Here is a 21,803-nt window from a genome sequence, read left to right as displayed (position 1 = left end):
GACAATATGAACCAGCCCACCTTCCCTCCCCCAGTAGACTATTGAGTGCTGTAGAAGGAATCACATGAGCGTTGGAGTCAGACTAATTTGAGTTTGTACCCAGGTGTAGTGGCTTACTGGCTGGCATTACATTGACAATCCCAGTTCCTCATCTCTTGATGGGGATTAATAATACCTACCTTATACAGTGGTTGCAAGGCTTACAAGCGGTGTATGTACATGTGGGATCAATAAATAGTAATATTATTTTAGGGCTGACTTAATCACTTCTAGTACTTTATTCTTCATATTTTCTTATCCCCTTAAGTAAAGGTAGTTTTTAATGGGAATGTGCATTGATTGATTCCTCTTGGAAATGTTCATGTGCGTTGTTTTAGATCCACATCTAAAAGCATTCTTTATATTAGGTGTTCATCAAGATTAATTTAGAGTTCAATCAATGTGGAACAGATATTAGTAGATAATAATAAGTGCAGTGTGGAGTAATGGAGGACGTATTGGGCTAGGGATGTGGAAATGTGGATTCCAGGCTCAGCAGCATGACTTTAGGCAAATGATGCCACTTCCCTTTGCAGAAAACTCAGATGGCTCCCACATGGCCTTGGAATAACATCAAACTTCCTACATTAGTCCAAGAGGGGCTCCTGCCCTTGGACCTGAGCTTTAGAATACTCGCTCTGGCCCTACTTTGTCTATGCCCTTCCTTACGGGGCAATGAGTTTGTGGGCCTAAAGGGACGTGCCCACCTGGAACCTAGGTCTACCTCTGAGATTACATTCAGGCTAGCTGGAACCTAGATCTCAGTATTCCTGGTCCAAATGACCGAGTCCTCTTCCAAGGACCACAGGGTCCTTTACCTTGGGTTGGTCCTATGAGACCACTTCCAACTCCACGAAAGCCACTTCCCAAACACTTTCCTCCCTCTGAGTTTGCTAATGTTTTCTCTGCTGGAACACCTTCCCAACTTCCACATTTCCTGATCTGCCAATCAGAAGGAGTTGCTTATTCCTCAACTACATATGTTTTGTATCTCTGCATTGTATTTTGGCTGTTTTTTTTGTCAGCCTTCTACACTAGATAATAAGCTTATGGCAAGTTCTCCTTGTTCTTGGTGGTATTCTCTACAGTACATATTTCGGGGCCTTGCACATATCAAGCACCCAGAAAACCTCTGGCAAATGAAAGAATGGAGCCTTGGTTCTCACCTCTAAAAGGCAGAATCTTACAGAGATTGTCTCAAAGGTTATATCCACATCTAGTATTTTACAGTGCTGTATATGAAAATCTTAACAGATTCCAGTGACCAAAAAAACAATATTGAAATGCATTATATAACAAACTTGTAGAAACCATTTAGACTAGGAAAGTGGGAGTCAGTGTAGGAATTCCACCTACGACATCCTGGAGAGGTGATCACCCAGCCTGACTTGAAGATATCCAGCAATAAAGAGCTCACCCTCTTGTAAGTCAGCATTTTACTCTGTTTCCCCTTGAAATGTGAATGATCAGAAAGTGTTTCCTTAAATGGAGCCTAGTGCAAGCATTCTTTTATCCAGACCAAACCTTTCCAGTTGGTGTCCCTATCGTGACACGGCATTCAGACACCTCCCCTTTCTTATCATCAACTGAGCACATTTCAATCTCTAACTCCACTGTCCAAATGTTGTCTGACCAGGACTGAAGACAATGGGGTTAGGAATGCCCCTGTCTAGGTGCTTTTTCTTCTGTGAAAACATCCAGTGTAATGGTTTTACTATGCTGTTTTTGTTTGCAGTGGCAACACACTGTTGGCTCATATTGAGTTTATAGTCAAGTAAACTCTAGATTTTGTTCATGGAAATTGCCATTAAGCCAGGTGTCTCCTGTCCTGCACATGTGAGATGATCTTGGAGCCCAATATCTTGTTAGTTTTAGCCCTATACTTCAACCCGTCATAATATTTTTAAAACTTGATTCAGTCATCCATCATCTTAACCATCTCTCCCAGCTTTGTGTTGGCTGTAGATGTGATAAGCAGGGCCTCTTGTCTTCCTTTAAGTTGTTAATAAAAGTGTTGAATGCAAGAGGTCTAAGTCTAAATCCCTACAGCATACTGCCAGGACACTGTTTTCCAAATTATATTCTCTGAGATACTAGTTCCATGAGATGCTAAAGGAAAAATGAGGCAAACTTTTCCATGATCAGATAAGTTTGAGAAACACCACATACTATATGCCCTTTCCTGGGAAGTCTTAGTGCATACTGCACACTAGAAAGTGAGGGGTCTTGCAGTAATGAGGAGTCTTGTTTACCTCCAATTAGCCCAACATTTCCCGAGCTTATTTGTGTGAGGAAAGCTGTTTGGTGGTTGTTACTTTGGTGTGTTTGTCTGTTCTAACATCCTGCCATGTTCCTGGTTCATGGACAATACTTTGATACCCTCTCTTACCCTCAATAACACACTTTAGAATATTACCACGAAGATCCAAATTAATAGGTACGTAGTTTCAAAAATTCATTTTACCCGTTGCGAGCTTTAAGATGAGACTTTTCGCCCCTCTATGCCATTCAACTTGATTCCTTAAAGATTGTGTGACTACAAGTTGTTTTAATACTCTGGGCTATTAATTTATTTGTCTTATTCTACCTTGAGCCTTGTTTTTCTCTTCTCTTTGTTTCTTTTTTTTTTTCAGTTTGAAAGCAATTTCTCTTGATACAAAAGTTGAAAGCAGAACAATGTTTAAGAGCTTCGTCTCTCACTAACCTACTCTGTCTGACCCAAATGGATTTGGCTCTTCGTGTTCTTCTCACTCTGGGAAGAGCTAATTGTAATTTTTTAAAAAAGTCATTTAAGCTCTGTATTCTATCTTTTGTACTCTACAACCCATTTTTGGACTTTGACTCATGGTTCTTACAGGTTTATGGCGCTCTTGTTTTCATTTTTGGTTATACACTGTTTATTCTGTCCTTTGTACATGTCTTTTTAGAATATGATCTCATCCCAGACAGTAACTAAGGCTCCATTTGTGTTTTAAAAAATATAATCAGTGACTGTATTATCAGAATGTCATTGTTCTTCTTCCATTGCTCTGAATCAATTTTCCCTTTTAGAATCTCTGGCCGTGCAGTCATACCTAATTTGTCTTATACTTTTTGAGATGTGCCTTCCTGAAGTCCTGAGTGATTGTCTGGCTGTCTCCCAGCATTCCTTTCCACAGCTTGATTATTAATTCCAAGAACATTGTTCACATTCTCTAAAGTTACTATCACTCCCATTGACTCAACTGGTTTTTCCTTGTTGTAAAGGATCAAGTTCAAAGTAGCCATTCCTCTTGCTTATTTCTGGACTCATTGAGAGCTGAAATTATTGGCAAAGCAATATTGAGTTAGTCTGACTGATTTATTCATTAAATAGTGACCGCCTACTATGTGCCAGGAGAAGCTCTTGCTGGAGGGAAGACGGCAGAGAACAGGACAGAGAGGAGGCAGGAGACACAGTAAACAAAAAAAATATATCAAAATAATCTCAGCTAATGACAAGTTGTATAAATGAAGTAAAATACCATAACACCATAGAAAGTTGTGAGTCAGGGTGCGCTAGTTTAAATTCGATGCTCAGGAAAGGCCTCACTAAGTAAGTAACATTTGAGCTGAGATCTGAATGCCAAGAGAGATCCAGGTATAAAATATCTCTGGGTAGAATGTTCCACACTGAGGAACTGTGAGTGCATGGGTCCTAAGGTGTGGATGTTCTTGGCTTATTCTAGGAGGAGGAAGAAGGCCACAGGGCTGAGCATAAGGAATAGAGGATGCAGTGGCAGGGACAAGGTGCGAGAAGTCGGCAGGAGATGGGGAGCCAAGTAGAGGTCAGATCACGTCCCCCTACAGATGAACTAAGTCACATAGGAATGACCCTGTGAGGTTTCAATCAGGGTGGTGACGTGATCTGGATTATAATTTTAAGAAAATAACCCTAAGTCCAGGGTGAAGATCAGCTTTGGACTTGACTGAACGAGATGGAAGCAAAGAACCCACAAGGGAACAACTGGAGATGTCAGGAGCAGGAAGCTGAGGTCCCCTCCCTGCCATAGCTCAGCTTGGTCAGTTTTGTGATCTTGGATATGGGTGTAATATATGTCTCCTATGATTGACTGAACAGTGTTTGGCATGCTCCCTGAACTAGATTATTATTTCATGCCCCTCATATTTTCTCTCGTATCCATGTTCTTCACGTCTCTCCTCTGGGTCAAGGCTTTGCACATAGTCCATGCTTTCTTGACAGATAACACTATTCCATTACCCCATTTCTCAGAATTGTTTTTTTTTTTTTTTTTAAGCAGATTAATAGTCTGGATGCTCCATTTGTGTAAAAAAATGTTATAAATGATGCCCTTGGAGTTATGCCATGCAGAGCCCTGAATATTGGCTGAAATATATTTTAACCATGCGTCATGTACTGTGTCCTACTCATATTTTATACTTAGGAGGAGTTCTCTTGAATTTCTCAAAATTATTAAGATGTTCTCATTTTAACAGTTGTGTTTTGGATATGAGAAAGGAAAGAAACTAACTGTTAATGAGAGATGTCTGGGGAAGAAATAACATATCTGGGTTCCTTATTCAAATTAGCTAACCAATTTGGTATGGCAAAACACTTCCAGTGAATCATAGAACTTCAGTAAGGAAACTAGTCACTAGGCAGTAATACTTGCTGCAGATGAGACACTGCTTTGAACTGGCCAACCTAATCAGGTTTTCTATGAACACATTAGTTAAGCACCAAAAGATTTCCAGGCTCACTCTGCCTTGCTCCATTGCTCCACTGTCCTTGGGATAATAGTGAAAATGCACAAAGATCACAGTCCTTTTATGCTTCTTTGACTCCAGAGACTAGCCGAAATGCAAGTGGGGGTCATATTAATTTGCTTTTCTCTGCTGTGTTTGGCTCTAGGATCATAGCATCAGTGATTCTTGCCTGCAACCAATTGCTTTAATTTCTCACCAGAGAGTATTGCCTCTATTACTAGATGAAGGCAGTGATAATTCTCCAAATGCCTGGGACAGTTTTACTGGATGGAATTTCACAGCTATAATGGGGAAGAAGTGTTCTCTGCTGTTGCCAATAACATTAAAAAAAAAGAGAATAACTTTACATGTCTTTAAAAGAAGCAATCCCAAGACAGTGATCTCAATGGTGTATCAACAAAAGAATTAATAGTACTGTATCACCACATACATTTTTATGTATAAAACAGAGGGATTATAAACTCTGAGGGGTATAGCCCAAAAGTTTTCTGTGATTTTCGTCAATCCAATAAGAATGTTGATATGCTGTTAATGTTTCTTTCTGGGCATTCTCTGTTATTTCCTAACTCAGCTACAGCAGAAAAATAAAAGCATTGAGACGGGTTCCATTTCAAGTTCTGTCACCATAAAGCTGTGAGAGCCTGAACAGGTCACATTATCTCTTTGGCCCTCAGCTTCCTCATTTAGAAGGAAATCTTGTCATTTGTGACAACAGGGATAGAACTTGAGGGTATTATGCTAAGTGAAATAAGTCAGACAGAGAAAGACAAATACTGCATGATCTCACTTATATATGGTTGCCTGGGGCTGGGATAGGGGAAATGGAGAGATGCTGGTCAAAGGGTACAAACTTTCAGTTACAAGGTGAGTAAGTTCTGGGTATCTAATGTACCACTTGGTAACTATAATTAACATTACCATATTACATACTTGAAAGTTGCTGAGAGAGTAAATCTTGTGTTCTTACCACACACAAAAAAGTGATAACCATGTGAGATGACAATGTGTTAACTAACCTTATCATGGTAATCCTTTCGCGATATATACATACATCAAATCGTCATGTTGTACACCTTAAATTTACACAATGTTACTTGTCAATTATTTCTCTATAAAGCTAGAAGAAAAATAAATAAAACAAAAGTGTGCATTAGAAAATGAGCCCAAATGTCCCTTTCATTCTAAAGTTACATTTTCTTTTATCAAGATTTTCATTAAGACAACAATATAATAAAAGCAGTTTTGCATATATTTTTCTCCATTTTTTTTTCCCTAGAACAATGGAGGCCCCACAGCATGGAATGAAAACCTTGAATTCTACTGAACTTCTTTTTGTAATATTAGAATTTGGTTCCTTGTTCCATGTTCAGCTCTATTTCCTTGTCTGACCAAATACTCTTCTCTCCAGCATTCCAGCATGTCCACATCAAAAGGTTGAGTGTGTGTGTGGTGTGTGTGTGTGTGTGTGTAACAGGGGATGAGGAACATCTGGAAGAGGGAGCCAAGGATAGATGATGACTTACAGCTCATGCAGGAAAAGTTAGATTTGGAAATTCCTCCAGGTCTAACCCTTCAGCTGTCATGAACCAACTCTAAATGAGAAAGAGAAAGGACGTTGCTTTTGAGTGTAGATTTAGGGAATGAAATACAAGTTAACACTTGGGGCTGCAGACTTTCCACCACATAATCATCATATATTCAGAGGAGGCCAGCTTCTGAGAGTGGACCTGTGAATTTATCAGTGAGGAAACGAGCAGACGAGTGGTAGACAAAAGCTGTGTTCACAACTAAGAGTTGGGGTATTAACCAGTCTATTTACAATAGCTAACTACCAACCACAATCATCTTTGCCATGTAATTACACAATCATTTACATTTCAGTGTGACATAGTTTTCATTAAATTCACATTATATGCAGGAAATCATGATTTCTCCTTACTTCTTAGCTAGAGAACAATGCCTTGTTTAAAAGGTGAAGTGTGGATAAAATAATTCGTGAGTGATACGGATGGCTGACAAACAGCTTACTTGGTTATGACATTAGTAGGTCTGTCCATAACATGGCACTTATAGTTTTTCACATATTTCAATGAATTTTATACTGTAATAGGACAAATAGAACCATAACTATAGTTTCATAATTCATGTTGGTGATTTCCTATACTATCGTTCTATCTTTTATATGTGTGTGCGTGTGTGTACACATATATATCTGGAAGTTAGGCAGAATCATTGAGATATTAGATTGGAATATATACAGTTGATTCTCATTATTCATGATAGTTCTGTTCTATAAAGCAGCCATGAACCCTGAATTTGTGATTACTGCACCAGTGTTCCTAGGGTAAAGACAAGGTTAGGTTCCTGTGATCCTCTGGTCATAACGTTTTCATCAACCAGTCGGTAAAAAAACTTGATTAATATGTGTTTCTGTTTAAAGAAACCTTATTTAATTGGCATTGCTGTTTCATTAACATTGAAATCAACCCAATAGCACTCTAGGTCATGCCTGGACCACGCTTATCTAACACACATTTTCTCCACAAGGCACATCACAGCCTTCTTGCATTTAGGGACACTAGTCAGCACTGCAATATGATGCTCAGAGGTCATTTTAAACAGCAAAATCACCAGTAAAAAACACAAAATTATGAAAAATGTGTCACTAAATAGACCACAGAAAGGACTCTTGTTTATAGTAGGAGAACTGAAACTACAAGTCAGCATTGCCTTGTTCAGTCTCGGCTGGGAAGGTCTGTGGTGAGTGACTCAAATTTTTCATCACTTAGCATGTCCACAAATGACCATTAAAGTGCTGTGAGTGTTGGTTTAGGCTTCAAAAATAAATTTTAGTAAGTAGGCGAATTTGCAAATGCAGAATATGAAAATAAATAATGATCAACTGTGTGTGTGTACATATATATATATATATATATATGGCGGAATCATTGAGAGGTTTGATTGGAACATCTCAGAGCCTATTTGGACATAGGGAGCAGAGAGGGCACAACCCCACCTTATGACATTGACTCCCTCAACATTAATCAAGAGACACTGATGCGCTTTTGAATATGTGCCTGTTCCAGTTATCTACTGATGCCTAACAAATCACTCAAAACTGGATAGCTCAAATAAGATCAATGATTTATTTTACTCATAAATCTAGAATTTTGTAGGGTTTGATGGGAACAACTCATGTTTGCCCCACAAGGCATTTGGTGAAGCCTAGAAGAACCACTGTCAAGATGACTTGACTCATCACTGGCAAGTTGGTGTTAACTCTCAGCTTGGAAGTCCAGAGGGCTGTGGGCCAGAGCCCTTGGTTCATCTCCATGTGGGCTTCTCCATGAGCTGATGGGGCTTCCTCACTGTGTGGTCGCTGGGTTCTAAGAGCAAGTGTACTAAGAAACAGGAAATGGAAGTTACCAAATTTGTGTTTCCTGGGCCTAGAAAATTGTACCATATGACTTCTGACATATTCTATGCCTCAAGTAGTCACAGAGCCCTTATTTAAGGTAAGAGACATAGATCCCTTTTTTTTAAAATTTTTTGTTTATTGCAGTAACATTGGTTTATAACATTGTGTAAATTTCAGGTGTACATCAATATACTTCTATTTCTGCATAGATTACATCATGTTCACCACCCAAATACTAATTACAACCCATCACCACACACGTGCCGAATTATCCCCCTCACCCTCCTCCCTCCCCCCTTCCCCTCTGGTAACCACCAATCCAATCTCTGTCTCCATGTGTTTGTTTGTTGTTGTTATTATCTACTACTTAATGAGGGAAATCATACAGTATTTGACCCTCTCCCTCTGACTTATTTCACTTTGCATAATACCCTCAATGTCCATCCATGTTGTCACAAATGGCTGGATTTCATCGTTTCTTATGGCTGAGTAGTATTCCATTGTGTGTATATACCACACCTTCTTTATCCATTCGTCCCTCGATGGGCACTTAGGTTGCTTCCAGGGCTTGGCTATTGTGAATAACGGCTATTGTGAACACAGGGGTGCATGTATCTTTACACATTGGTGTTTTCAGGTTCTTTGGATAAATACCCAGCAGTGGAATAGATGGATCATATGGTAGTTCTATCCCTAATTTTTTGAGGAATCTCCCTACTGTTTTCCATAGTGGCTGCACCAGTTTGCACTCCCACCAGCAGTGTATGAGAGTTCCCTTCTCTCCACATCCTCTCCAACACTTGTTGTTTCCTGTCTTGTTAATTATAGCCATTCTGACGGGCGAGAGATGATATCTCATTGTAGTTTTGATTTGCATTTCCCTGATAGTTAGTGATTTTGAACATCTCTTCATGTGTCTGTTGGCCATCTGTACATCTTCTTTGGAGAAATGTCTGTTCAGGTCTTTTGCCCATTTTTTAATTGGGTTGTTAGTTTTTTTGTTGTTGAGATGCATCAGTTCTTTGTATATTTTGGAGATTAACCCCTTATCAGATTTATGGTTTGCAAATATCTTCTCCCAATTGTTAAGTTGTCTTTTTGTTTTGTTGATGGTTTCCTTTGCTGTGCAGAAGCTTTTTAGTTTGATGTAGTCCCATTTGTTTACTTTTTCTGTTGTTTTTCTTGCCCGGTCAGACATGGTGCTCAAAAATATGTTGCTAAGACTGATGTCGAATAGTGTACTGCCTATGTTTTCTTCTAGAAGTTTCATAGTTTCAGGTCTTACATTCAAGTCTTTAATCCATTTTGAGTTAATTTTTGTGTATGGTGTAAGGTAAAGGTCTACCTTCATTTTTTTGCATATGGCTATCCAGTTTTCCCAACGGCATTTGTTGAAGAGACTTTCTTTTCTCCATTGTATGTCCTTGGCTCCTTTCTCGAAGATTAGCTGTCCATAGATGTGTGGGTTTATTTCTGGGCTTTCGATTCTGTTCCATTGATCTGTTTGTCTGTTTTCGTGCCAGTACCATGCTGTTTTGGTTACTATAGCTTTGTAGTATATTTTGAAATCAGGGAGTGTGATACCTCCAGCTTTGTTCTTTTTTCTCAGGATTCTTTTAGCTATTCGGGGTCTTTTGTTATTCCATATAAATTTTAGGATTCTTTGTTCTATTTCTGTGAAAAATGTTGTTGGAACTTTGATAGGGATTGCATTGAATCTATAGATTGCTTTAGGAAGTATGGACATCTTAACTATGTTAATTCTTCCAATCCAAGAGCACGGAATATCTTTCCATTTCTTTGTGTCTTCTTCAATTTCTTTCAGCAATGTTTTATAGTTTTCTGTGTACAGATCTTTCACTTCTTTGGTTAAGTTTATTCCTAGGTATTTTATTCTTTTGTTGCAATTGTAAATGGGATTGTATTCTTAATTTCTCTTTCTGCTACTTCGTTGTTAGTGTATAGAAATGCAACTGATTTTTGTATGTTGATTTTGTATCCTGCAACTTTACCGTATTTGTTTATTATTTCTAAAAGTTTTTTGGTGGATTCTTTAGGGTTTTCTACATATAAAATCATGTCATCTGCAAATAGTGACAGTTTCACTTCTTCCTTTCCAATTTGGATCCCTTTTATTTCTTTCTCTTGCCTGATTGCTCTGGCTAGGACTTCCAGTACAATGTTAAATAGGAGTGGTGAGAGTGGGCATCCTTGTCTGGTTCCTGTTCTTAGAGGGATAGCTTTCAGTTTTTTACCATTAAGGATGATATTAGATGTGGGTTTGTCATATATGGCCTTTATTATGTTGAGGTACTTTCCTTCTATACCCATTTTATTCAGAGTTTTTATCATAAATGGATGCTGTATCTTGTCAAATGATTTCTCTGCATCTATTGAGATGATCATGTGATTTTTATTCTTCATTTTATTAATGTGGTGTATTACGTTGATTGATTTGTGAATGTTGAACCATCCCTGCATCCCTGGAATAAATCCCACTTGATCATAGTGTATAATCTTTTTAACGTATTGTTGTATGCGATTTGCTAGTATTTTGTTGAGGATTTTTGCATCGATGTTCATCAGTGATATTGGCCTTTAATTTTCTTTTTTGTGTTGTCCTTGTCTGGTTTTGGTATCAGGGTAATGTTGGCTTCGTTGAATGAGTTAGGGAGCTTCCCTCGCTCCTCAATTTTTTGGAAGAGTTTGAGAAGGATAGGTATTAAGTCTTCTTTGAATGTTTGGTACAATTCACCAGGGAAGCCGTCTGGTCCTGGACTTTTATTTTTGGGGAGATTTTTGGTTACTGTTTTGATCTCCTTACTGGTGATTGGTCTATTCAAATTCTCTGTTTCTTCTTGATCCAGTTTTGGAAGGTTGTATGATTCTAAAAATTTATCCATTTCTTTCAGATTGTCGAATTGGTTGGCATATAGCTTTTCATAGTATTCTCTTATAATCTTTTGTATTTGTGAGGTCTCTGTTGTAATTTGTCCTCTTTCATTTCTGATTTTAGTTATTTGTGCTTTCTCTCTTTTTTTCTTGGTGAGTCTAGCTAAAGGTTTGTCAATTTTGTTTATCTTTTCAAAGAACCAGCTCTTGGTTTTATTAATTTTTTCTATTTCTTTTTAATCTCTATTTCATCTATTTCTGCTCTGATTTTTATTATTTCCCTTCTTCTACTGATTTTGGGCTTTGTTTGTTCTTCTTTTTCCAGTTCCTTTAGGTGCATTGTTAGATTGTTTAGTCGAGATTTTTCTTGTTTGTTGAGATAGGCCTGTATTGCTACAAACTTCCCTCTTAGAACCACTTTTGCTGTATCCCATAAATTCTGGCATGTCATATTTTCATTTTAATTTGTCTCCAGGTATTTTTTGATTTCTCCTTTGATTTCTTCGTTGACTCAATCATTGTTCAGTAGCATTTTGTTTAATCTCCACATATGTGTGGCTTTTCTGATTTTCTTCCTATAGTTGATTTCTAGTTTCATACCGTTGTGGTCAGAAAAGATGCTTGGTATTATTTCAATCTTCTTAAATTTATGGAGACTTGTTTTGTGGCCTTATATGTGATCAATCCTGGAGAATGTTCCATGTGCGTTTGAAAAGAACGTGTATTCTTCGGTTTTTGGATGGAATGCTCTGTATATATCTATCTACCAGGTCCATCTGTTCTAGTGTGTCATGTAAGGCCAATGTTTCCTTATTGATCTTCTCTTTGGATGATCTATCCGTTGGTGTAAGTGGAGTGTTAAAGTCCCCTACTATTATTGTGTTACTGTCTAGTTTTCTTTTTATGTCTGTTAATAATTGCTTTGTATATACAGGTGCACCTACATTGGGTGCGTAGATATTTACAAGTGTTATATCCTCTTGTTGGATTGTTCCCTTGATTATTATGTAATGTCCTTCTTTGTCTCTTTTTACAGTTTTTGTTTTAAAGTCTATTTTGTCTGATATGAGTATTGCTACCCCAGCTTTCTTTTCATTGCCATTTGCATGGTGTATCTTTTTCCATCTCTTCACTTTCAGTTTGTGAGTGTCTTTAGGTCTGAAGTGTGTCTCTTATATGCAGCATATATATGGGTCTTGTTTTTTTATCCAATCAGCCTCCCTATGCCTTTTAATTGGAGCATTTAGTCCATTGACGTTTAAAGTAGCTATTGGTAAGTATGTACTCACTGCCATTTTTTAACTTTTTTTTTTCTCAGTGTTTTAGTAGTCCTTCTCTGTTCCTTTCTCCTTCTATACAGAATTGATGGTCTCTTTAGTTTGACCTCTGTCTGAAAGCTCTACTCTTTAACTCTCCTCCTCCCTCATTTTATGTTTTTGATATCATATCTAACCTCTTTTTTGTGCATTTGTATCCATCACCCTCTTATCATGGAAATAGATAATTTTTCATATTTGTGGTCTTCTCTTTTCCTCTTAAATCAGTCCCTTTAACATTTCTTGTAGCACTGGTTTCTTGGTGACAAACTCCTTTAACTTTTGCTTGTCTGGGAAATTTTTGATCTCTCCTTCCATTTTGAATGATAACCTTGCCAGGTAGAGTATTCTTGGCTGTAAGTTTTTTCCTTTTAGCACTTTAAAGATATCGTGCCACTCTCTTCTAGCCTGTAAGGTTTCTGCTGAGAAGTCAGCTGATAGTCTTGTGGGGTTTCCTTTGTATGTAACTTGTCTTTCTCTTGTGGCTTTTAGGATTCTCTCTTTATCTTTAATTCTGGACATTTTGATTATGATGTGTCTTGGTGTGGGCCTCTTTGGGTTTATCTTGTTTGGGGCTCTCTGTGATTCCTGTACCTGGATGTCTGTTTCCTTCCTTAGGTTAGGGAAATTTTCATCTATTATTTCTTGAAATAGATTCTCTGCCCCTTTGTCTCACTCTTCTCCTTCCAGGACACCTATAACACGGATGTTAGTGCACTTGATGTTGTCCCAGAGGTCCCTTAGAGTGTCCTCACTCTTTTTAATTCTTTTCTCTTTTACCTGTTCAGCTTGGGTAATTTCCTCTAGTCTTTCATCCAGCTCGCAGATCCATTCTTCTGTATCCTCTACTCTGCTTTTGAGTCCCTCTAGTGAATTTTTCATTTCCAGTATTGTATTCTTCATTTCTGATTGGTTATTTTTATATCTTCCATTTCTTTGTTGACATTCTCACTGAGTTCATCTATTCTTCTCCCCAGATCGGTGAGCATCCTTAACACTCTTTGTTTGAACTCTCTGTCAGGTAGGTTGCTCATTCCTGTTTCACTTAGTTTCTTTTCTGGGGTTTTGTCCTGTTCCCTTACTTGGAATGTATTCCTTTGCCTCCTTATTTTGCCTCATTTCCCTGTGCTTGTGTCTATGTATTAGGTAGGTCAGCTAGGTCTCCTGCTCTTGGATAGGTGACCTTGTATAAGTGATGCCTTAGGAGGCCTGCAGTGTGCTTCCCTCAGTTCTCAATGTTCCAGGGGTGACCCCTATGTGGGCTACATGTGTCCTTCTGTTGTGGCCTGTTTGCTCTCCCTGTAGGTGCCCAGGGAGGCCGAGTTGTGCTCCTGGCCAGCTGTTGTAATACTCAGATGCTTGTAGTTGTTGTGGGCCCTTCAGTCTCTTTTTCAGGTATGGGGAGCCCCAGCACAGTTGGCTGCAAGTTCTAATACCACATTTGTGTCACAGTATTTCTTTTAAGTGAGTAGGCCCCCAGCATGGCAGGTTGTTAGGCTCTGGGGCTTACAATTGCTATAAGCCTCCAACCTTTAGGTCTCTTGTCAGCTCTCTGAGGATTGCAGCTGGGTGGGGCTGGCCTCAGGCAAGGGAGCACCCAATGGTTTCAGGCTTTGGAAGGTGCGGCAAACCCCCTATGTGGGTCTTTGAGAAGCACAAGTCTTCTGCAGCTGACAAGCCCTGCTGCCCACAGGTCCACACACACAGTCAACACAGTCCTGCCCCATGTGCGCGCCCCAACCTCCTGAAGTGGACTCAGTTTCTCCGTGGCGGGAGCCCCACACACTCCACAACTGCCCCACGCTCTCCACCCGCTCCTTGTGCATGCCCTGCCCCACTGAAGTGGGCTCAGTTGCCCGGCTGCAGAGAATCCAGTCACCAATCTATGCAGGCCCACAAGTTGCCTGAGGGCTTGTTGTTGGGTAGGGCAGTCTCTAGGGTGGGCTGCCTGCCCTGGCTGAGCTGGATTAAATTGGTGCTCTAGTGGGTGGGGCAGACCTGGGCTAGCAGGCCCCAGGGAGAACTCCAATGGCGTCTGTGTCAGCATGCCCACACCAGGCCACAACAATGGCTGCCGCCAATGTCCCAGTCCCTGGAGAGGTCTCACCTCTCACTGCAATGCACTCAGAGCCTATCAGGTAAGTCTCTTTTCACCAAAGCACTGTGCACCTTTCTTTTTGGTGATTTTAGGTTGTTTTCTGAAACAGGTGAGTTTGCACGTAGGCCCTTTAAGAGCCAGTTTTAATTTCTTTGTGAACCAGCTTTTCTGGGGGGTACTCCCCAATGTTCTAGTAGCAGGCAAAGTCAAATATTATGCCACTTGTCTCAATTGTGCTGGGTCCACAAAATGCCCACAGCAGGGGCACTCCCTGGCTCAAGGCCCTGCTCCTCCAGGGAGGGCCGCGGACCTTTGGGCTGCTCCTGGGCGGTCGTGAAGCTGGTGGTTTGTGGAGGCGGCGTTTTTTCTCTCCAGAAGGGAGTTTCTGTCTCTTCCACCTCAATTAGGATTGTCGTTTGTTGTAGGAGTTCCTCTTATCCAGTTTTCAGTTCTGTCTCAGGGGTAATCTTTCCACGATTACTTGTAAATTGGCTGTGTCCGCGGGAGGAGGTGAGTTCAGAGTCTGCTTACACCGCCATCTTCCATAGATCCATTGATGAGAGAGTGCCAAAAGAATTTTGGGGATCATGTTTTAAAACCAACACGATGCCATTGATATTACCATTAAGCCTAAGTAACAAGCCATCTACCATACTCACTATGATAGTATTTATTCCTTATGACCATTTGTGAGTATTATCTTTTCCTTAATTATTTTCCCAGGTCTGCTTGTTATTATAATTTACCTAGCATAGATCCAAATATCAAGTTGACTAGAAGTGAGCCTTAAAGCGAGCTATCCTATCTCTCAAAAGTCATGGTGGATTTGGAAATATCTCCAGCTAGGCTAGAGAGAAGGTTGCTGAACCCTAATTCAATGATGGCATGCTGCTGTTCTATAGAAATATTAAGAGGGAAATAATGTTCTACTCTCTCACTGCAGGACATATGAATTTAATGAAAGTTTTTGACATGCTCAACCTCTAGATGAGTTATATAACCACAACTACCCATTTTAAAAATTTAGTCTTTGATATAAAATTCCAGACTACTCTAGAGTAAGAGGGAGGAATAGCAGGAAGGGCCTTGAAGTTTGAAAAAAATTAACTCAGAATAAGCAGATCAAGATTGGAAGGTATTTGGGAAGAAATAAATTACAGAAGAAAAGAGAATCAGAGAAATGGCAAAAGCCAATGAGAACTTAGAATACAATAGAAAGAGAAGAGAATGGAACAAACCTTGATTGAGAACTTTCTCTAAACCGTGTCTGCTTTAAATATATTATTTAATCCTTGAAGATATCTTACTGTGTATTACTACAACCTTTTTCATGGGTGAGCACACTGACGTGAAGTTAAATAATTTACTGAAGACTATTTAGATTAAATTAACAAGTGTTAGAATCCAAGCTTAAGAAGGTGCAGATGAGGAAAGCCCACGAATATGAGAGGCTTTGTCTTTGGAAGGGAAATGTCTTCTTCAGTTTCAGTTAGTGGGGAAATAATACACACAGGGATTGGGTAGGAGAGGTCTATTTATGATTAGCTTGGAGATTTGCCCCTTCATCACAGTGCTTAATTAATGAGGCAAACTCCTGATCAGAGGAAGCTTTTGTTGTCTTAATTTCATTTAGAAAACCTTAAAGTCAAATTGACCTAAATAGGATGCAAAGCTAATGTATGGGCCAGAAAGTTGGAAATGATAGAGTGTCATTTATTGTGCTATTCTTTCAACTATTCACTTGTCAAACCTTTAGTTCTCACAAGTAAATGCTTGCCCAAGATGTTCTGTGACCAAGGAGAGGAAAAGAGAGAACAAAATGGAAAAGAGAAATTGGTCTCAAGCTACTCATCCTCTAGTTAGATGAGCAGTGGGTCCACAAGTGTCTAATTCTATCATAGTAACTACAATTAAGTGTTCAAAGTCGACAGAGGCACATTGGTGAGAGGAGTAAAATTTTGAGAAGAGCTCTAGAGATATAGTTACAGGCTGGGAAAGACTGAGATTTGAAGAAAGGATGAAGAATCCTTTAAAGCAAGACTGAGTGGAAACGTGAAGACTTTGGAGTTAAACTGGGGTTCAAGTCCTACCCCACTGTTACCTAGTTGTGTTTCTCCAGTCAATTATTTAACTTCTCTGAGCCTTGGTTTCTTCTTCTGTAAATGTTGACATCTATATATACCTCAAAGGGCTTGGGGGGAAGATTAAGTGACATAATATTTGGGAAGCACCTGGCACATAAGAAGCCCTGATCAGATTTTATTTTACTTTTAAAATGTATGGAGGCTGATTGACATTGGCTTCTGAATAACAAATATCCTGTTTCTGAGGCTTCCTCTCTTTGGCTAGACTAGTTTTGATGGGAAACATGAATTTCTTTCCCAAATTTACAGCTTCTATGTGTGCTTGTCACTATTAAATGTGTGTGCTTGGGGTATATCATTTACAGTTTTCTCCCTGGGGTTTTCTTTAGGCTAGTTGGAATGCCACAGAATTAAAAAACACGTGGTGTATACTTGAAAAATATGGCAACATTCTCATTCTTCTATGTCAAACTGTCTTTGCTTTTGTTTACATGAGGAAATGCGTAAGCAAATTTTAAAGGGGAATATTTTGGAATCAGTTTCCGCACAATGAATCTTTGGGTACATGGACATCTGTGATGTAAAATCTCCTGGCTTTGTTTCAGGAAAAACATTATTGTTTAAAAGCTGTCATTTGGAATGCAGTTTAAAAACTTTTCAACAGCTATAGAATTATACACAGATTCTGAACAAAGAAATGTAAAATAAGCATGTGCTGCTCATCTTTTTCACACATCTATAATAATCATTTAACAGGTAAATCTAGAAGTAAAGTGTCGTGTGTGTGTCTTGATTTCATTTCATATTTTTCCCTTTTGAACATCATTTCTTTCTGTAACTCATAGCCTTTTTATTATTACTATTATTCTAAACTTCCTTTTACAAATCTCTCATTTTTAAATTATGAAAGCGGGTGTCCAATATTTTCCGTAAAGCAGGAATTCTTGCATTTATTCATTTGTTTAATGGATGATGACTGAGGGCCAACTATGCTCCTGGCACTCTTTCAAGTTCTCTGAATACAATGGTGAGCAAAACAAATAGGGTCCCACCTTCAAGGAGCTTAAAAATATTGGTAGAAATAGAAATTATTGAAATAATTCCCAGATGTAATTACACGCTGTGGTGAGTGACATAAATAATAATTGCAGGGTGCTCTTGAAAGCGTAGTTAAGGGAAATGATCTAGTCAGTTGCGAGATGGCTCTGAGTGAAGATCTGAAAGATGAATACAAGGTAGGTGAGGAGAAGAAGAAAGAACATTCTAGACGGAGGCATTGACATAAAAGCATGAGAGCATTTTCAAGGAAGAGAATGCCTAATGTGAGCCTGGAGCTGTAGGGTTGGTTTAAGGATTTGATCTAAAGCTAACGGAAGGCTTGGAAGAGTTTTAAAAAGGGAATAAAATGAGGACATTTGGATTTTTAACGGTCACTGTGTCCAAGGTGGGAAAAATGGAGGAGGAAAGTAAAAGGAGATGGAAGGAAATCAGTTAGGATGTTCCCGAGGCGAAGAGGGTTTGGAATACTAGTGACGGAGAGAAGCAGACAGATTGAAGAGGTCTGTGGGAAGAAAGTGTTTCTTCTATTTATTTTTCCCCATTGTTTCTCTTTATCCACATTGTCTGCTGTGTTTCTCCTTCCTACTATAGGCAATCATTCAAACTGTTTAATGTATGTCTTTTTGCTTCTTTATGGTTAAGCAAAATATGAAATATTGCTTTGTAAGTATATATTCTTAATCTGTGTAAATATTATATTTTGGATTTTATTTTAAGATCCAATTCTGCTGCCATATACATCTAACCCATTATTTTTCTTATGGCATAGCTCTGAATGGTGTGCTCCCACCCTCCCATTGAAGGTCACACAGATTGCCTCCAGCTTCGCACCACCCCAAATAGTGTGGCAAAGAATATCGAGGCACACCTTCACTTGTGGACCTAGGTGAGAATTTGGGAGGGCTCACAGTTCTTCTACTACTTTGGAGTATTTCCCTATAAGGTTATTAGCCATTGCATTTTCTCTTTCAAAAAGTGCCTGTTCATATCCTTTACCCATTTTTCCCTTGGGATTGATGTCTTTTTCTTACTGATTTACAAGTGTGTCTTGTACAGCCTAGATATTAATCCCTTATTAGTCTCGTTTAGTCACCTGTCTCTTCACTGTATTAACAGTCTCATCATTAAACAAATATCCTTTTTGGTACATAATTAAATTCATCACTGCTTTTGGAGAAGTTTGGGGAAACAGGTCATAGTTAATAATGCTCTATATTGCCAAGAGATTAAGCAAGGAGAGGGCTCGAGTGATCATGTAAGATGAGAAGGAGTGGTGCAGGCAAAAGGTATGAGATTTCTCATCTCAGTTTTCTAATATGTAAAAGAAGAATATTAATACTAGACCTATATACCTCTGTCTATGAGGAACAAATAAAATAATTTTGTAAACTAGAAAGGTTTTCATAAACGTTTGTAGGTTTATGATAACTACTTTTAATACATGGCTGGATCTACTAAGGGTCTTCAGATGATGTAGACGTTTGGTTAAAATTTAAATGGTACAAAACATTGGGTTTATGTGTGCTTTTAATTTAATATTTAACTCTGCATGAAGTCGCACCTCAAAATTAAGTTTAAAATATATTCCCAGTAACAGTATTAACTAGATAATTTTGGAGAATATATGTCTTCTTAAGTTGTAGAACATAGAATCTGAGTATTCTTGCTCAGAAATCTGCAGTTTACAGAACAAGAACACTTCACAGCACTAGATTTATTTCTGAAATAAATTATTTTATGAATTTAAATTATTTTAAAATGCAATTGGTAACTTGTTAATTAGCAGGAATGAAATTTTCAAATTCTTCTATGATTTGAATAATAACTAACATAGTGTTTACTTAATAAACCCAGACTTTTCTAAGAAGTCAAACCCAATATTGCATAGAAGATTATGTTTCTGAAAAAAAGCCATGTATTTTAAAACTGCAAAATCAGAGCAATATTTCACAAAGTGTATTTTACAGAATACATTTTCTAAGCTACTTTAATAAAGGCTATATTGAAAAAGTTTCCATGATCAAACAAGTTTAGAAAACACATATACATTTTGATGATGCAGAACTTCATAGTTTTTATTATGCTATTATTCGTTGTGAAAGTATAATATAAGATGTGATCAATTATATAAAATTTTCCAAACTTAAACTTTATTTCTGGATTCATCTAGTGAGAGAAGCCTAGCTTGGAACATACACTATCCTTCTCACTTTTTGTCTACTTATTCTATAAATTAATGACAGAGTATTTTAAAATTTCCTACTATCATGTTGAATTTGCCTTTTTTCTTTTTATTCCATCAATTTTGCTCTACATATTTTGAATCCATATTATTAAGTGTGTTCAAGCTTGGAATTATTTTATCTTCCTATTGGGTTGGTAATTTTATCATTAGAAAATGTCTCTCTTTATCTGTGACAATGCTTCCCTTAAAGTCTACTGTGCTTTTTTTTCCTGGTTCATGTTTTCATAGTATTTTTTTCTGTTCTTTGATTTATTTAATTGTTCCTTCTAAGCAGAATAGAATTGGATTTGCATCTTTGTCAAATCTGAGAATTTTAGCCATTTAATTAAACTTTTTATTGAATTTATATTTACTTTAGTTATTAACACATTTGATTTTATATTTGCAGTCTTCGATATCTTTTTTGTCTCAAATATTTAGGTTTCTTTTCCCTCCTTTCTTGCATTATTCTGGATAATGAATACTTTTATTACTTTATTTTTCCTCTATTTTCTTGCAATATATGTTATATACATTATATAAGATTATAGTCTTATATAATATGTATATTAAGATATACAACATATATCTTTAATGGTTACCATAGAGAGTACAATATGCACCCCTGAATTATTAGTCTAATACAAAATATTGATTTTACTATTTCCCTCAATAATCCTAAAACCCTTTTGGTGAAGTTTTTGTACAAATATTTTAGCCATTTTATTGGATTGTTATTTTCTCATTATTGAGTTCTATGAGTATTTTTTCTTTTTGAATTAAATTTGGTGACAAATCTTTTATCAAATATGTGTTTTGAAATTATGTGGCTTGTCTTTTCATTTTCTTAACTTTAGATATAATTTTTTTATTTCTGAATTTCCTTTTTTTCTTTTTATATATTCTACTTCTTTGGTGAAATCTTTCCATATTTTCATCTATGTTCTCCATCTTTTATTCTCTGTTCTTGAACATATTATTCATAGGTGTGTTGAAGTCCTTGTCACTGAACTCTGATATCTAGATCACCTGTGTCTGTTTCTATCATCTATTTGGTCTCTTGGTTTTTGGTCATATTGTTCTGTGTCTACATACCCAGCAATTTTTTATTGAGTGTCAAACATCATATGTATCAAATTATAGAGACTTCAAATGATATTCTTTTCTTTCAGATAAAGTTCACCATTTTCTCTGCTAGGCAGATAGAGTGAGGACTAATCAGTTTAATCCAACAGGGATTGAATTTAGTAGATACTGGATACAGTTTTGGTAAAACTAAGTCTGCCTCTATTAATTGGACATAGCCCAATTAAGTATGCTCTGTTGACTGGGCACGGCTCTCCAGTGTTTTCAACTGAGAGCCTGTTCAACTGAGAGTGTGTTCACAAGATCCCCTTCACAGTAGGTTCTAGTACAAATCGTTGTCTCTTTGGAACTCTGAGTTTGTCAAAATCGCTGCTCTGCTTTTCACAGGTGTTTTTTGTTTTAGCTTCTTTGTCTCTTGCCCCATGAAACTTCAGAAATCAGCAAATGTCTTGAGGGGAAAATTTTATGGTGCAAGATATCCTTTGAGTTTTACCATTGTCACTCTAGTGTGTGAGACTGTAAAGGCTCTGCACCTTTCTGTTCTCTAACACCACCTTTCTGCTAGGGCAAAACTCAGATTCTCAGTCTCTTGTTCACACCCCAGTTGACACATACCCCCATGAAAGAAAGCTGCTGAAGATTGTCAATTCATCTCTCCACAAGTCTCTCCTCTCTGGAATCTTAAGTCACTCCTATCTTCATTGCTTCAGCAGCTCTCTTCATGCTTTGAAACAGTTATTTTAAATTTTATTCAACTCTTCTGTTTTTCCTCAGTGGAAACACTGAGAAATTATAAGATCCTCCATTAAGTGCTACATATTAGAATTAAATTATATGCTAG

The 21,803-nt window shown here is 37.8% G+C and overlaps 1 long non-coding RNA gene across 1 annotated transcript in view; it reads right to left on the bottom strand.

The window, feature by feature from the left end:
• Positions 1–7,912: 7,912 nt before the first annotated feature.
• LOC131414662 (uncharacterized) overlaps positions 7,913–21,803 on the bottom strand; it is a 55,983-nt gene continuing 42,092 nt past the window's right edge. Inside the window, exon 2 of the long non-coding RNA XR_009222212.1 lies at positions 7,913–8,186. This is a non-coding gene — a long non-coding RNA (uncharacterized LOC131414662). The remainder of the gene's footprint in view (positions 8,187–21,803) is intronic.

Source organism: Diceros bicornis, chromosome 15 (assembly GCF_020826845.1).
Source record: "Diceros bicornis minor isolate mBicDic1 chromosome 15, mDicBic1.mat.cur, whole genome shotgun sequence".
Classification (NCBI taxonomy): Eukaryota; Metazoa; Chordata; class Mammalia; order Perissodactyla; family Rhinocerotidae; genus Diceros; species Diceros bicornis.
This window is presented reverse-complemented; position numbering and strand designations above follow the sequence as displayed.